Source organism: Schistocerca gregaria, chromosome 1 (assembly GCF_023897955.1).
Source record: "Schistocerca gregaria isolate iqSchGreg1 chromosome 1, iqSchGreg1.2, whole genome shotgun sequence".
Taxonomy (NCBI): domain Eukaryota; kingdom Metazoa; phylum Arthropoda; class Insecta; order Orthoptera; family Acrididae; genus Schistocerca; species Schistocerca gregaria.
In genome coordinates this window covers 144,483,592-144,502,016 of record NC_064920.1, presented here as the reverse complement: position 1 = coordinate 144,502,016, position 18,425 = coordinate 144,483,592, and positions in this window count along the sequence as shown.

Below are 18,425 nucleotides of genomic sequence, written 5' to 3'. Positions count from 1 at the left end.
CGGCGAGGTATGGTTGTTCTGGGTGCTGATTTCTCAGGATCTATTCACCCAAATTGCGTGAAAATGTAATCACATGTCAGGTCTAGTATAATATACTTGTCCAATTAATACCCGTTTATCATCTGCATTCTTGGAGTAGCAATTTTAATGGCCAGTAGTGTAGTTCTAAGTCCTAGGGGACTGATGACCTCAGCATTTTAAGTCCCATAGTCCTCAGAGCCATTCGTTTCCTAACAGCGGAAGGTTTGCGGGGAACGGGAGTTCACCGAATAATGGCATGTCAGTTGCAAGGCTCAAAGGGTGAGAAGCGGTACGAGGAAGGACGGAAGTCGCTGGCCGATGTGCAGCGCCGCACGGCACTACCGATGCCATTGTCCATCAGATGGATGCCATCATTATTGAAGACCGCAGAGTGACGGTAGCAGCCGTTTCCCCAGAAGTCAGATTGAACGCCAAAACTGCAACAGTTATCCAGTGCTCCCCGTACACTTGTGCCCCTATTCGATGAACTCCCGTTCCCCGTATTTCTTCCGCTGTTAGTAAACGCACTACACCTTTTTGCTCTTCTTTTGAAGCCTCCATTTGCCTGTTTTCAGCACGACAGTGGGCGGTCGACGTTTGAACATGCTCACTCTATCGTCCTTTGGCTTTGCTCCCATGTCCGTCAAGCAGCGAGCTTCGGGCCCCAACGCTCGTATAGGGATCAGCTGTTCTTCGTAGGGAACAGCATTACGTCCTCTTCGGCGGTTTTCATTTTACAGCCTGCTTTTTGAATGCAGTTTATAATGTACCACACATTCCCTGACTAATGCTTTCAAAATAGTGGAGATGATCCACATCTACAAGTAAGGCAGCAGAGAATATCTACGGAACTATTGCTCAATACCACTCATCTACATATGTATGAAATTTCTAGAACATATCCTGAGTTCAAGTTAATGGCACACTTTCACAGAATCATGTCCTCCATGGGAAACAGCATAGACTACGAAAACTACCAGTCATACGAAATCTGACTTGCGTTCTCGATACATTATGAACTACAGGGAAAGACAGCAAATGAATTCACAGTCTGGAGGTGATCTAAAGGCTTTCAATGCATTGCCACCCCAATACGTTTTAAAGTCAGCTGTTTGGTCTTTCTTTGTTTTGCTTGTGCCTTTTTCCCGCAATGACGCAGGGTCGGCATGGTTAATCGGATTTGGCAAGGTTAATTTAAGGGGTGGCCGAATGTCCTTCCTGCCGCCATCCCGTACCCCCCCCCCCCCCCCCCCCCTCTCCCAGGACGGAATTAGTTTCTGCTTCTAGTGTAATCCATGGAATAGTGCGAATGTGTTCAGATGTCTGCAAGCCGTGTAACGGAGGCGGGACGTGGAGACCAACACGGTATTCACCTAGTGGGATGTGGAAAACCGCCTAAAAACCACATCCAGGTTGGCCAGCACACCGGCCTCCGTCGTTAAGCCGCCGAGCGTATCCGATCCGGGGCCGGTGCGACTACCCGAGTCCAGGAAGCAGCGCGTTAGCGCTCTCGGCTAACCTGGCGGGTTCTCTCTGGTAACGTGTCTGGTAAAAGTCGAAATTATTTAATGAGAAAAACAATTACATTGACAAGTACTTTATTTTCATTTTGTTTTCTAAAATATGAATAGTCATCCGGAGGAGAGGCTACACTTGTATGGATTTGCGACCTACATTCGGAATAAGAAGCATAATTTAAACAGCACAACGTCATGTAATCGTAGAAGCTTGACCGACTTAACATGGAGATAGGTATTCTTCGATTGGTCTCCATAAAATAGTCACACTTGATTAAAAAAGGAATGTATGTATCGAAGGACTAATGTACACTGAAAATACAAAATCATGCGATAGCGATGTGCACAACTACAGGTGGCGGTAATATCGTGTCCACAAGTCGTATATAATGACAGTGCATTGGTGGAGTTGTTATTTGTACTCAGGTGATTAATGTTAAAAGATTTCCGACCTGATTATGGCCCCACGCCGGGAATAAACAGATTATCGACGCGGAATGGTAGTCGGAAATAGTCACACGAGACATTTCATTTCAGGAAAAGGTACAGAATTCAAAATTCCGAGATCCTGAGTGTCAAAAGTATGCGGAGAATAGCACATTTCGAGCATTGCCTCTCACCGCAGAGAAAGCAGTGGCTGACGGCCTTCATGTAAAGACTCAGAGTAGCGGCGTTTGCGTACGGTTGTCAGTGCTAAGATACAAGCAACACTGCGTGAAATAACCGCAGCAATCAATAAGGAACGTACGACAAACGTGTCCGTTAGTACGGCGAGGCGAAATTTGGCGTTTAGGGGTGTAAGTAGGCTGTTTAGGTTTTTATGTTGGTAACGCCACGTAGCGCTCTGTATGAAAATCACTGACTGTGCTGTGTGCAGTCTGTGGCTGGTTGGCATTGTTGGAATATTTGCTATTGTAGTGTTGTGCAGTTGAATGTGAACAGCGCGTAGCGTTGCACAGGTGATTATATATATATATATATATATATATATATATATATATATATATATATATATATATATATATATGTATATATATATATATAAGTCATTTGTACCTATGCCTATCAGTAGTTAATGCCTTCAGTAGTTAGAATCTTTTATTTAGCCGACAGTATTGGCGCTTGCTGTATTGCAGTAGTTCGAGTAACGAAGATTATTGTGATTCATGAAAGGTATAGGTTATTGTCAGTCAGGGCCATTCTTTTGTAGGGATTATTGAAAGTCAGATTGCGTTGCGCTATAAAAAAAATATTGTGTGTCAGTTTAGTGTTGATCAGAATAAGTAAAGAGAGAAATGTCTGAGTACGTTCAGTTTTGCTCAGCTGTTTGAAAAACAAATAACGTAAGAGGTTTACCAGCACTGTCATTCTTAATTTTTGTAAGGGGACGTTTCAAGGGCTATGGCAGCGGACGACCGACGCCAGCGCCTTTGATACCAGCACGACTCGCTTGAAGTGGCTCTCCCGGGCGAGTGAGCATATCGATTGGAGCCTATACGATTGGTAAATGGTGGCCTTTTTTCAGATGAGTCCCGATTTCAGATGGTAAGAGCTGATGGTAGGTTTCGTGTGTGGCCATGGATCTAAATTGTCAACAAGACAGTGTGCAATCTATTGGTGGCTCCGTAATACTGTGGGCTGTGTTTACGTGGGTCTTCTTTTCCAAGTTAACCGATAATTGACTGGAAATGGTTATGTCTGGCTACATGGAGACCATTTGCAATCATTCATGGACTTCGTGTTCCTAAACAACGATGGATATTTGTGGATGATAATGCGCCGTGTCACTAGGCCATAATTGCACGCGTTTGGTTTGGAGAACGTTCTGGACAATTCGAGCGAATGATTTTTCCACCCAGATGGCCCGACATGAAACCCAATGAGCATCTCAAGAGGTATAATTTTTGTCACCTCATTGTATAGCCAGTAAACGGATAGTTGCCAGTCTGGTACACAGAAAGCGGCGTCCAAAGAAAAAGAGAAAATATCGAGAACAGCTCAAGTAGAGCTAGAATTTCCTCAGAATATGATAAGTGAGATTCTCACTCGTTGACAATAAATCGTTACGAGCGCACATAAAAGACGTGTCGAATACAGGTCTCTCAGACATTGGCCTGAGCCTTCTGGAGTACGGCACGGGAATGTTAGCAAACCGCACTAACAAGTCGTGAACTTCGATAGCGTGTCCGTCTCGTTGCAGCGCGGCAACGAACTTGTCACGCGGCTCATTATGCCTTCAAGGTACACGCAACTCCCATCAACACCGACCAGCAGTTTCGTGAGCCCAAAGGCGTGCAGCTGCCAGAAACACAGGCAGTTTTAAAGCACCGCTTGAGTAATCAAATGAATCTTATGTCCGTATAGGGAAACAGAACGCTTATTTCTCTAGCTCCCTTACCGGCTCTAAGTTAAAAGAGCCTCTTTCTTAATGCTTTTGATTTAAAGATATCCTGCCTACGCTGGTAGCATTATAGCTTTGGTAAGAAAAAGATATACATTCTTTCTACTTATTTTTTCAGTGCGTAACATACGGTGGAATCTGGTACACTAAAGACTTTTGACGTGACATATTCGTAAGTACTTTTAACACTCTTAAGACGGAAACAGCAAAGCGCGTGATTTCCACACGCATCATTGCGAAAATTTACGTAAAATCTGAAACCCTATTACGTCTTGAAAACTTTACCTAGATGTTCATGAAAATTCCTGAAAATGCTTTGCTCTGAAATTTGAGCGACGTTATTAAATATGGACCCTTAGAAACGCAATCTGGCTTGAAGAGAAATATTTCTGAAGTGATAGAACTATCACAAGGGCAACAAAGCGGCTACTATGAAATGATAATAAAAGATTTTAGGCATCGACAGTGACTGCAAATACTGTAAAGTAAACTATCGTCGTGTATTAAGCGTTGCCATAAAAGGCCCGACTTGTACAAGGCAATTGTCATTGTCATTTGTAGCTTACAAGGCACTAAGAGCCTAATAATCTATGAGCTGGTGTGATGAAAGAGAATTCTGCTTATGCTGTTTCTGCAGCTGCGTGTCTCTTAGAGGCTAGAACACGTGGTCTTATGCTGCGGCAAAATCGCTGCAAAATTAAGTGCTGTGAAGGTCACGCAGTGTAAGTGAATGGGACTCATTTTCAAGACGGAATTCTAAATAAGTGTCGGAGCAAGTAAGGGACATATAGTTGGAATAATACACAAAGGCTAAAAGGAAAAATAATTAATTTACGAACGCCAATAAATTCTGAAAAGGCATTATAACGAACAAAATATGATTCTGCAGAATGAATTACCCCTTACGTGCGAATATGATACGTCATGTCCAGAGTTTCAACATCACAACTCTATGACGATACAAGAGATAATTCCGAAATAATATTACATGTGAACTTTAAAATTTTACGCGTGAGAGAGAGAAATTGTGTCACTTATATCCATGGATGCATGGACTAAAACCGGATATTTGCTTTCACATGCTGCTGTGAAATAGAGTGGACCACAAAACTCTCCCAGTAACAAGAATGAAAATGCGACACGAGAAGTTAGTTCGACTTTCATAGCCTTGAATCATACATAAATTCCAGTTGTTGTTGTGGTTTTTAGCCCTGAGACTGGTTTGATGCAGCTCTCCATGCCACTCTATCCTGTGCAACCTTCTTCATCTCCCAGTATCTACTGCAACTTACATCCTTCTGAATGCGCTTGGTGTATTCATCTCTTGGTCTCCCTCTACGATTTTTACCCTCCAAGCTGCCCTCTAATACTAAATTGGTCATCCCTTGATGCTTCAGAACTTGTGTTACCAACCGATCCCATCTTCTAGTCAAGTTGTGCCACAAACTTCTCTTCTCCCCAACCCTATTCAATACGTCCTCATTAGTTATGTGATCTACCCATCTAATCTTCGGCATATTTCTGTAGCGCCACATTTCGAAAGCTTCTATTCTCTTATTGTCCAAACTATTTACCGTCCGCGTTTCACTTCCATACTTTCAGAAACGGCTTCCTGACACTTAAGTCTAAACTCGATGTTAACAAATTTCTCTTCTTCAGAAACGCTTTCCTTTCCATTCCCAGTCTACATTTTCATCCTCTCTACTTCGACAATCATCGGTTATTTTGCTCCCCGAATAGCAAAACTCCTTTACTACATTGTCTCATTTCCTAACCTAATTCCCTCAGCATCACCCGACTTAATTCGACTACATTCCATTATCCTAGCTTTGCTTTTGTTGATGTTAATCTTATAGCCTCCTTTCAAGACACTATCCATTCCGTTCGACTGCTCTTCCAAGTCCTTTGCTGTCTCTGACAGAATTACAATGTCATCGGCAAACCTAAAAGTTTTTGTTTCTTCTCCATGGATTTGAATACCTACTCCGAATTTTTCTTTTGTTTCCTTCACTGCTTGCTCAATATACAGATTGAATAACATCGGGGACAGGTTACAACCGTGTCTCACTCCCTTCCCAACCACTGCTTCCCTTTCATGTCCCTCGGCTCTTATAACTGCCATCTGGTTTCCGTACAAATTGTAAATAGCCTTTTACTCCCTGTTTTTGACCCCTACCACCTTCATAATTTGAAAGAGAGCATTCAAGTCAACATTATCAAAAGCTTTCTCTAAGTCTACTCATGCTAGAAACGTAGGTTTGCCTTTCCTTAATCTAACTTCTAAGATAAGTCGTCAGTATTGCCTCACGTGTTCCAGTATTTATGCGGAATCCAAACTGATCTTCCCCGAGGTCAGCCTCTACTAGTTTTTCCATTCGTCTGTTAAAAATTCGCGTTAGTATTTTGCAGCCGTGACTTATTAAACTAATAGTCAGGTAATTTTCACGTCTGCCAACACGTGCTTTCTTTAGGATTGGAATTATTATATTCTTCTTGACGTCTGGGTGTATTTCGCCTGTCTCATACATCTTGCTCACCAGATGGTAGAGTTTTGTCAGGACTGGCTCTCCCAAGACTGTCAGTAGTTTTAATGGAGTGTTGTCTACTCCCGGGGCCTTGTTTTGACTTAGGTCTTTCAGTGCGCTGTCAAACTCTTCACGCAGTATCATATCTCCCATTTCATCTTCATCTCTTCCATGTCCATAATATTGTCCTCAAGCACATCGCCCTTGTGTAGACCCTATATATACTCCTTCCATCTTTCTGCTTTCCCTTCTTTGCTTAGAACTGGGTTTCCATCTGAGCTCTTGATATTCATACAAGTGGTTCTCTTTTCTCCAAAGGTCTCTTTACTTTTCCTGTAGGCAGTAATTATCTTATACCTAATGAGATAAACATCTACTTCCTTACATTTGTCCCTACTTAGCCATTTTGCACATCCTGTCGACCTCATTTTTTGAGACGTTTATATTCCTTTTTGCCTGCTTCATTTACTGCATTTTTATATTTTCTCCTTTCATCAATTAAATTCAATACATCTTCTGTTACCCAAGGATTTCTACCAGCCCTTGTCTTTTTACCTACGAGTAGTGTAAATGAAATTCGAATACACAAGGCATGCTGCGATATCATCAAATCCTGTGAAGCAGCGGGTTGAATGTGCTCATCTCAAAACACAGAAGACAAGCGCCTATTAGATCCTCCCGACGAAGATAGAGACAGAGACACACCAGGTTTTATAAAACGAATTTTGAGGACTAGCGACGTAATTGGTCGTCAGCGGGCCAAAACTCCGAAACGATCAACACACACAATGCGGTGTTCTCCAAAGACACGACGCGCTAGCGGGCGATTTTGCACGGATTGTCTCGCGCCAGTAAAACACCTACTTGTGTTGACGTTTCGGACCGGAAACCGGCATCACGTGACTAGCTGCTGTACACGTTGGAGTGCAATAACAGATGAAAATATGGTACTAATTACATTCCAATTATGCTTAAAACATCCGCCTGACAGAAAGAAAGCGTGTGAAGGCTATGTTTGTAACAGTACTCAACATTTGTTGTGTGGTCGAGTTACTTATTTGAAAAATTTAAACCTGGCTGAAGCCGCAACTATTGAAACTCTTCACGGTAGATGATAACAGATAAACAGTTGGAGGATAAAGATTTATTGAAATCCTTGACAGCATAAAGTGTATCTCTTAGTCTTTGAATGGCTAGTACTGTTGCACTTGTAAGGACGTATGCAGTCGGATGCGCTGCATTTGGCAATAGCTGTATGTGAAGGACCGTAGGCTGCTGAGCGATCGCTAGCCTGTACTTCACATTAGGTACCGCTCACAGTAATGCTGGTTGACAGCGGCATGTCAGAGCCATTAATGTGTGCATCTCCTTCAAGAGGCACCTCAGTTGTCTTCTCTATTTCCGTTCGCCTCATTCAACCGACTGTATTATCGGTACTGCAGGTCTAACATGGGTCCTCTGGTCGGCAATAGACTACTGACTCTCAGCCAACAAACGAGGACAGGACACAGAAGAATTTGATACTGGATGGATAAGACTAAAAAACATGTATATCGTATGTATGTGTGTGTGTGTGTGTGTGTGTGTGTGTGTGTGTGTGTGTGTGTGTGTGTGTGTGTGGATGTGTCAACAGTCAACACCCATCAAAAATACTTGGCTCTCCTTCATACATGACGTGAGTTTCTATTGAGGTACAAAAATCACATCTGCCTCTTAGGAGCAATTTCATTATGTTTGTGGGACAGAAACCCCGACAACTTGTGTGTATAGAGTAGATATGCCACAATTGGTTGTGGTTTGGAGTAATGTTCCGCCCAGATAAAATATGGCATTAGACAGAGGGGGTCCGACAGCCGATCAGTTCCAGTCATTCCACCAGGTAGGAGGTACATGGCTTGTATGGTCTATAGTTCAACCATGCCTAGACGGTCAATGACGCGTTTCGATCGCGTCAGCATTGTTACTTTGTGCCAGGAAGGGCTCTCAACAAGGGAAGTGTTCAGGCGTCTCGGAGTGAACCAAAGCGATGTTGTTCAGACTTGGAGGAGATACAGAGAGACAGGAACTGTCGATGACATGCCTCGCTCAGGCCGCCGAAGGGCTACTACTGCAATGGATGACTGCTACGTACGGATTATGGTTCGAAGGAATCCTGATAGCAACGCCACCATGTTGAATAATGCTCTTCGTGCAGACACAGGACGTCGTGTTATGACTCAAACTGTGCGCAATAGGCTGCTTGATGCACAACTTCACTCCCGACTTCCATGGCGAGGTCCATCCTTGCAACTACGACACCATGCAGCGCGGTACAGATGGGCCCAACAACATACCGAATGGACCGCTTATGATTGGCAATACGTTCCCTTCGCCGATGAGTGTCGCATATGCCTTCAAACAGACAATCGTCGGAGACGTGTTTGGAGGCAACCAGCTCAGGCTGAACGCCTTAGACACAATGTCCAGCGAGTGCAGCACGATACGTGAATGCCATCCTCCGACCGATGGTGCAACCATATCAGCAGCATATTGGCGAGGCATTCGTCTTCATTGACGACAGTTCGCGCCCTATCCTGCACATCTTGTGCTTGACTTGCTTCAGGATAACGACATCGTTTGATTAGAGTGGTCAGCATGTTCTCCAGTCATGAACCCTATCGAACATGTCTGAGATTGATTGAAAAGGGCTGTTTATGGACGACTTGACCCACTAACCACTCTGAGGGATCTACGTCGAATCGCCGTTGAGGATTGGGACAATCTGGACCAACAATGCCTTGATGAACTTGTGGATAGTATTCTACGACGAATACAGGCATGCATCAATGCAGGAGGACGTGCTACTGGGTATCAGAGGTACCGGTGTGTGCGGCAATCTGGAACACCACCTCTGAAGGTCTCGCTGTATGTTGGTACAACATGCAATGTGTGGTTTTCATGAGCAATAAGAAGGGCAGAAATGATGTTTGTGTTGATCTCTATTCCAATTTTCTGTACAGGTTCCGGAACTCTCGGAACCGAGGTGATGCAAAACTTTTTTATGTGTGTATATTACTGTTTAGCTCTTCTCAGAGGTGTCGGTTCCGGACGTAGTGTTGTGACATCCATCCTTCAGTGAATAATCAGTTTTAATACCCATTCGCGATATTGTTATTAGAATTCCTTGTGCCGTACGAAGAGCGGGGTGCTGACGCAGGGTTGTGACCTTGCAACGAAGACGCGGAAGAGTGCAGTCGCTGAATGGCGCCACCGACAAATGAGCAACACAGGCGTGGCCACACCACCTTCAGCTTGTCCGCGCCATCTCAACGTTTCGTCTACTTACGGCTGAGCAGAGGAAAGCTTGGCCCAATTAAAAGTCAACGACCGAGACGACAGCATGGTCTTAGAGAGGCGACCGGTGTATCAGCGCAACATTAACGTGAACATTATGTCAGTCATTCTTCACGTGAAGAGTCTTGTAATTTTGTCAGTGAAAAAAATTGATCGGATGGCATTATTGGCTGGGAGGACCCTTTCGTGGGAGATCGGCCGCCGTATTGCCTTTTTAGTTGACGCCACTTCGGCGCCTTGGGACTCAATGATGATGAAAGACACACAACACCCAGTCGCCTGCCGCGAATCGAACCCAGGCCCCCTGCGTGGTAGGCGGTAACGCTATCGCTACGCTACGGAGGCGGATTTTGTCAGTGATAAGTTAATATTCAAAGACAGTTTGTAAGTACTCAGACGTTTCACTAGAAATAGATTGTACGGAGACAAATAAATCTTTAAATTTATATTGCAATAAAGTTGGTCGGTTGGTTATTTTGGGAAGGGGACCAAACAGCGAAGTCACCGCTCCCATCGGATTGGGAAAAGATGTGGAAGGAAGTGGGCCATGCTGGTTAAAAGGAACCATCCCGGCAATTGCCTTAAGCGATTTAGGGAAATCACGGAAACCTAAATTAGAACGGTCAGACGCAGGTTTCAACCATCGTCCTCCCAAATGTGAGTCCAGTGTGCTAATCACTGCGACACCTCGCTCGGTACAGGATAATAAATTGAGCTAATATTTTACATGCTTTAGTTCCACTTAGCCACCTCCCTGAGCAAACCAAAGAAGCCACCGTTGTGCCGGCGAGTGTACAGAATAACGGTTCCTATGAAGTACACCTGAATTTTGAGGCGTGCTGCTAGGATAGTGACATGTCGTCATAGTACGTACGCAAGAAATCTGAATAGGAATCTTTGGAAGAAGGTGACGTTGTTCTCACTGTTAGCAGAAACTTGGTACGACATAGACTACTCTACGGTATATACCATGCAAGGCTCATAAGACTAAACTGATTCAGACGTTCGTTATCCCGATATTCTAAACGCGAACGGGATACAAATGAAAGTGGGTAATATCGATACGAAGCCCCGTTCGCTGTTCCCAGTATTATGCAGCATGTCCACAGACTAGCCGACGCATAATGAGCGCTGCCCACAGCGAAGCAAGTTGCCAATCTTTGCACGTCTTTGAAATCTCATCGAGATCTGACTGAATATTTATGCACCTTCTTTCAGATATTACTTCATTATAATAACTGCATCATCTCCAAAATTTCTGATGTTACTACTGTATTAATGGTGTCTGCAAGATCATTAATATACAACTTGAACAGAAAGGCTCCCAACACACTTCATTGGGGCACACCCGAAGTTATTAGGTCTACAACTTTGTTTCCGTCGTTTTGCAGTAGACGGCAGTAGTGAAAAGTAGAGGTGCAAGTCGTTCGTCGTAAGTGTCATACAGTAAGGTTAGGCATCTGAGAACATAACGTCACCAAAAAATCAGTCGATTTTTGATTGCATCATAAAGTTTTTCTCGACTGAATACGTCAACTTATGAGCCCAAGTCCCGTCATCTGCGGGAGGTTTTAATTTTCTGCTTTGATATGAAGAAATCTGCGGCTCAGGCTCATAAAAAGCTGGGTAAGACCTATGATGAGACGCCTATTAGTGACAGACTTCGCAGAAAATCGTATGTATGCTTCAAGAATGGTGGTTTTGACGTTGATAACCGGCTTGGTTGTGAAAGAGAGAAAGCTTTCGATGCTACTGCAACCGACGGGATAAGCAGTTGATGTGTTTCAGCCGAGCACTGAAAGACGAAAGGCCACACTACAGCGACAGACACGAAAAAATGAATTTGCAGCATGACAGTGCACGACCCCATGTCGAAAATTCCTCATTATTGGAAACGTCGAAATGAGAAGTTATACCTCAACCGCTGTATTCTACAGATATTCCTCCCTCTGACTGTCACGTTTCTCGATCTATGACACACGACCTAGGTGACTAGCACTTGCGGTCATGTGAACAGGTGCAAAATTGGATCGATTCATGGATCCCCTCAAAAGATGCCCAGTTCATACACTGCGGGATTCGTATGCTGCCTAAAGCTAGGAGAAAGTAGTGGCCAACGATGGCCAATACTTTGAATCGTAAATTTTTTAATAAAGTCTCGAACTTCGAGAAAAAACTGCGGAAGCAAAGTTCTATAACTAGTACTTCTACATCTGACAATGACTGTCCATCCAAGATAACATTCTGTGATCTCACTGCCAAAAAGTCCTCAGTCCAGTGACAAATCTCACTTCATACCCCACATGATCGTATTTTTGACAATAAGCGTATGTGTTGTAATGAGATAAATGCTTTTCGGAAATAAAGAAATACTCCATCTACCCGGTGTCTTGATCCACAGCTTTCAGTATGTCATGTGAGACAAGAGCTTGTTTCACATAGTCCATGTTTTTGGCATCCACAGTGCTTGGCATTGAGAAGACTTCTGTGGTACTTCATTATGTTTGAGCTCAGAGTATAGAAACAATATCTTCAATTACGACTGCAGAGGTCAGGTGATCGCCGAAACTGGACCATGGATCAATAGAAACGAGTCATCTGTTTAGACGAATAATGCCTACTATTACGCCATGTCGATAACTGTGTCTGCGTATACTGTTATCCAGGCGAACACGCTCGAAACATGCACCACACCACGGATCCAGGCCGGTGGGAGCAGTTTTACGGAACGGAGAACTTTCGCCCTGGGTTTCCATGGGACCTGTGGCAGTAATCGAAGGGACCATGGCAGCTGTGGACTACGTGAAGATTATTGCGGACCACCTGTATATCTTATTGCGTAAGGTCTTCTCTACCAGCGATGGCATGTTCCATCAGGGTAACTGTCCTACCACAGGTCACAATCGTCCTACAGTGGTTTGAGAATCAAGACAGTGTACTCACGTTGATGTCTTGGGCACCGAATTCGCCAGATCTGAAACCGATGGAGCACATGTGGGACGTTATCGAGCAGCAGCACCGTGTCCACAATTTACTGGAATTGCGTGACCTATGCGTGCACGCCTGGTGTCACATACGTTCAGAAACCCACCAAGGACTTGTGAAATCGCTCTTGTATTCCGTTCCAAAGGTGGATCAAAACGCCACTAAGCAGGTGCTCATAACGTTCTGGCTCATCAGTGTGTGGAGAGGCAGAGCTGACGCTGTGGTGCATGATGCTACTCGGAGTCTTCTCGCTTCCGACCGGTGAGAACATGATCTGCAAACTCGACTCTCTTCGTCCAGCCTCTGCAACAAATGAAAAAAAAACGTAACAAATAATTCATTATCACTGAGTCAGTTATCCTACACATGTCTGTGTGTAACGCGTGGAAAATAATTCAGTTGATCAGGTTTCTACTAAGGACGCCTTTTAAGAGAACTGAAATTGCATGTTTCCACAGATTCAAAGACGAAACTACAGACAACTAATTCGTTCCACTACAAACGGACTTGTAGGGTCTTCAACAAAATTTTGTGGTGTAGACCGAGGGTTTAGGTTGCGCAGTAAGCGTCTAGGCCACGAAGATGCTTAACAAAACTAAACAGTCTCTCTATTGATCCTGGAGAATATTTAATACACCCAGCCCAAGTGAGTCAATGAACAATGAGGGCAACATCTCATTAACAAAAGTTAGCATTTCATAACACGAAGAACACTTCAAATTTAATTTTGCAATCATGCAGTTCCAATACATAGGGAACAGAATCTCAGATTGGCCCCTTGGATAGTTAAGGCTCAGCTAAAACTGAGAGAACGTACATTGTAAAAGATGCAAAAGGCAAAATCGTAAGGCCACACAGAATCGGCCACAAATAAACTATATAGTGAAATTCTAAGGAGATCAGGAGCAACAAGACCACAAACAATGAAACCTTTAAGTTTAGCTGTAGATAATTAAAAAATCTTTAAAAGAAGTTATATTAAAACAACTAAGAAACAAGTAAAATTTAAGACTTGTGATCTTAACTGTAATTAATGAACACTTTAAGAACATTGAAATAACAATGACTACTGGAAAATTTCAACTTTCTGAATTTAACTAAGATAAACTTTACAGTAAACTCAGTAACTCTGTTACTCCGCCACAGCAAATAAATGATTTATAGCAAACAGCTTACTTATTAATTACTAACAGTCATGAAGCTGTGATAGTACACAAAATTTCACAATGAAGTAAGCAAGAAATCTGAGTTCCACAACTTACAGTTCGTGGTAAGATTAGTTTTCAGCAACTTAGAAGTTAAGCAGAGAGGAAAACGGGCATCAGAAACTGATAATTAAAATGAAAGTAATATATACAAACAGTATTCAAGGTGAATCCTTAGAACAGTAACATGAGGAGAAAGTAGCCCAGGCAAACAGCTTGTTTTCAAGCGAACAGCTCATGCCACCATACTGTAGAGTGTACCAGGTCACACATCGTCCCAAAATAATCAAATACGTTCGACGTCCAACAGATGGCTCAGTTCTACCAAGACACCCCATAAACAACAAGTGATACTGGGCCCAAGAAAAGATAGCCTGCCCACAGCTACCTGAGAATCAGGTTTGCCCCTTGCACCTGGCAAACTCGGACGTCAGAGTTACCACGGCTGCGCCTACATTCCTTACGGACTCTGGGCACAGATACCAGGTAAACATTGACACATACCAACTCCTCGGGAACGCCCTAGCTCACATCTAGAAGCACTAGAAGCAGCTTCACCAAAACCCACGGCGGCACCACCAGAACGGCCGCTGCCAACTTTAGGAGAATGATAGCACACATTACATAAAATCGTGCTATTACCATTACCGATCGTGTGCAGCAGTGCCTGTCTCCGCACGGCTACAATGTTACATACGGTTAATGTCTTAACCAATACTTTGAGGATACAGTACCAGCGCGTCTAGCACGATTTTTCATAATATTGGAATGATTTAAATGAATTAAAAAGCTAATGTTCGTGCGTAACATGCAGTTTTAATCATCGAAGAGCGCAGTGAGTGTATAGGATATAGTGTCTCCCTGTGCTCCATGTTCGTAATCAGACTGTGTCAATACGAAATGTAGTGAAACCAGATGCCGTGCAAAAAGTCTACGAACCATAAGCTTACGCACTCTATTTAAATATCCTATATGAACACTTCATGATTTTATCCAGCAATTCGGAATGTTACACGCGTGCTTCATAAGTAATGTTTCGATTCCCAGACAACTATTTAGTATTACACAAAGATGGTTCAAAAATGGTTCAAATGGCTCTGAGCACTATGGGACTTAACATCGGTGGTCATCAGTCCCCTAGAACTTAGAACTACTTAAACCTAACTAACCTAAGGACATCACACCCATCCATGCCCGAGGCAGGATTCGAACCTGCGCCCGTAGCAGTCCCGCGTTTCCGGACTGCAGCGCCTAGAACCGTAAGACCACCGCGGCCGGCAACACAAAGAGGTCAAAAGAATCTTTCCATTAAGCAAAGACGAGTGCAGCAGTTTAAATACAACGTAAATTTTTACAAAAATATAGTAATAGTTAAAGGTTACAAAAGGTGGTGCTTTTATAATACGTTAGGCTAAACCCAGTGGCTCTTCCCTCCCCCCCCCCCCTCTCCCCATTGGATGTATTTAAAAGACATCCTCATTACCACCAACCTGTCAGACACTGATTGATAAAGACCTCGTCCAGTCTTGTATACAGCGTGTTTCCTCATTGATGCTATTCACTTTGAACGATGTGGAGAAGGATAAATCTATCACTTTGAGGTAGGGAAACCATTTTTTTTATTTATTCTTATTAATTTATTGCAACCACAAAAGCTGCCCTCCTGTGTGTAATACAAGTTGTACAATACACTCAATACAATGAAAATTTTCTATATTATACTATAAATTTTTGTCTTAACTGTAGTAATGCAATATTCTTCATTTTCTTGAGCGTTATCCTGCATCGGCGGATGGTCCGCTTGCTTATTAACGGATGTAGCATGCATGCTTAGTGTAAGGGATGACCGGATGCCATTTTCTGTCGCCATCTAGTTATTCCATAGTATGGAATATGTGAACCCAAACTGCCTGCATATAGTGTTATGCATGTGAAAGTGAATGAAAGTTTTCTCGTTTTTTGCGAATCGTGTAACTGAGGCGGGACTTGGATACCAGCCGGTATTCACCGCGTGGGTTGTGGGACACCGCCTAAAAACCACATCCAGGCTGGCCAGCGTAACGACACTTTGTTGTTAATTCGCCCGACGGATTCGACCTGGAATCCCATGCTGGAAGCGCTTTAACATGCACGCCTAGCCTGATGGGTCAGTAATGCAAGATTACATCATTATTTATACAATATAAGTATTGTGTAAAGAAAACATAATTAATTTGAACGAACACAAGTCCAAGATAAGTAATGGAACAAAAGAAATAAAACGATGATGTCTAAAGTTACGAGGTCAAATCAAAAATTTTTATCAGTTCTCTGAGTGGTTTGATAATCTAATAATATTTGACGTTCTTTGATCTGAAGATGGTCGTATGGACCGAAACTGGTTACAAGAATTTAAGATGAATCTTATCTGTAAGATAAGTGTTAAAGCCGTTTCTAAAAGACGTGGTACGTCTTTTTCAATTGAATACACCTAACATGCATATTGTAATGCATTATGTACTTAATGCAAAGAAAATAAACACTATGTAAAAACGTGTAACTTAACTTTACTTCTCTGTAACATTGTTTTCAAGAAAAACTTGTTACGGTCTAGTTGTATTGCGTATATGTTCACGTTGTGCACATCAATTTTGCAGAATTAAATTTCCTTTCAATACCCATACCTCCCTAACGAAACTTATTCCGTGATAAAAAAAATTGTTCGATGCGACCCGCCACAAATTCCTCTCTTTTCCCAGCTTCTTCATATCACAGTAGACTCATGTCCAACGTTCTGGATTATTAATTGACTAAATTCCAATCTCTGTCTTTCCCTATAGATTTTACGCTCGACATCTCCCTCAACTACCGTGGAAGTTATTCCTTTATATCATGAGACATATCCTGTCATTCCTTTCTGTTCTTATTGTGAATGTTTATCACATGTTCTGCTACTCTCTTCGGCGATTCTGCGGAGAACCTCCTCATTTCTTATCAGTCCATCTAATTTTCAACATCCTTCTACAACACAGCTCTAACACTTCGATTGTCTTCTGGTTCGATTTTCCCGCAGTCCATGACTCACAACAAAACAATAATGTGCATCAAACGTACATTCTCAGGCATTTCTTCCTCAAGTGGATGGCTGGTGTTTGATTATGGCAGACATCTTTTGAAGATGAATGTCCTCTTTGCCCCTTCTAGTCTGCTACCTATGACGTACGTAGGTGTAACAATGTGACAATGTGGGGAGGGGTGGGGGAGAGCAGGGAGGCAAATTAGACCTATACAGAGTGTTTGGGGAGGAAAGTTCAATATTTTAAACAGTGATAGTATAAGCAATTCTGAATAAAATATGTTATACGAACATAGGTCCTCAAATGGTTCGTTAGTGAGGCATAGGTACTGAAAGGAACTTTAATTCTGTAAAACTGATGCGCACAACGTGAACATATACGCAATACAACTGGACCGTGACGTGATTTTCTTACAAACAATGCACGGATACATGCCACGTTTATGCTATGCAACTTACCACGTATTATGGTCATGTGGCGTACGTAGTAAGTAATACAAACACCAGTTATTTGCGCCGTTTTGCCGTGTAAGCCGCATTGTGTAGCGTATTGGCTACTGATAGGTTAGCTGTGTAGTGTATGTTGTTAACTATGATCGTACAAGCGCTGCTAACAATGCCACACGTCTACAGTAACGAGGAATCCGCAGATATGGTATATGTTTATGGCTGCTGCGACGGTAGTGCTACCGCTGCAAGAGGAAAATACCACAGGTGGTTTCCGAATCGACGATTACCTGACCACAGGGCGTTTAGCAAAGTTTTTTTAATTAAAAATGAAACTCCTCCAGCTGTACTTAAGATTTCATATTTATTGGCTACTATTTTCGACATTGGATCAAACGTCGAAACTAGTAGCCAAATAAATATGAAATCTGAAGTACAGATGGAGGAATTTCATTTTCAATCAAAAATTATACCAGCTGATGTCCCACCATCATCCAATTTAAATATGGATGTACGAAGGTTTGCCAAAGTGTTTATCACTTTGAGTGCAACAGGCTCTCTTCGAAGTAGACTTTTTCGTCCGATCTTGCGCGTCAACAAACTTTGCAAGAAGAGGAAGAAATTATCGCCAAGTGTTGAACAAAGCCCAGTACGAGCATACGAAGAATGTCCCTGCATATGAATGTTCCACAGAACGTGTAACGGAAGCATTACATGCGGAAAACCTGTATCCATTTCACATACGGCGTGTCCAAAATTTCCACGTTGGCGACAATGCCCAACGACTTCAATTTTGTCACTGGGCAACTGAGAACAGTCATTTGACTCCATACATACTATTCACTGACGAAGCCCAGTTTTCATGACATTGAATAAACAACACACGCAATAATCATCGATGGTCACGGGAAAATACTCACGCTTCAGTGCATAGCA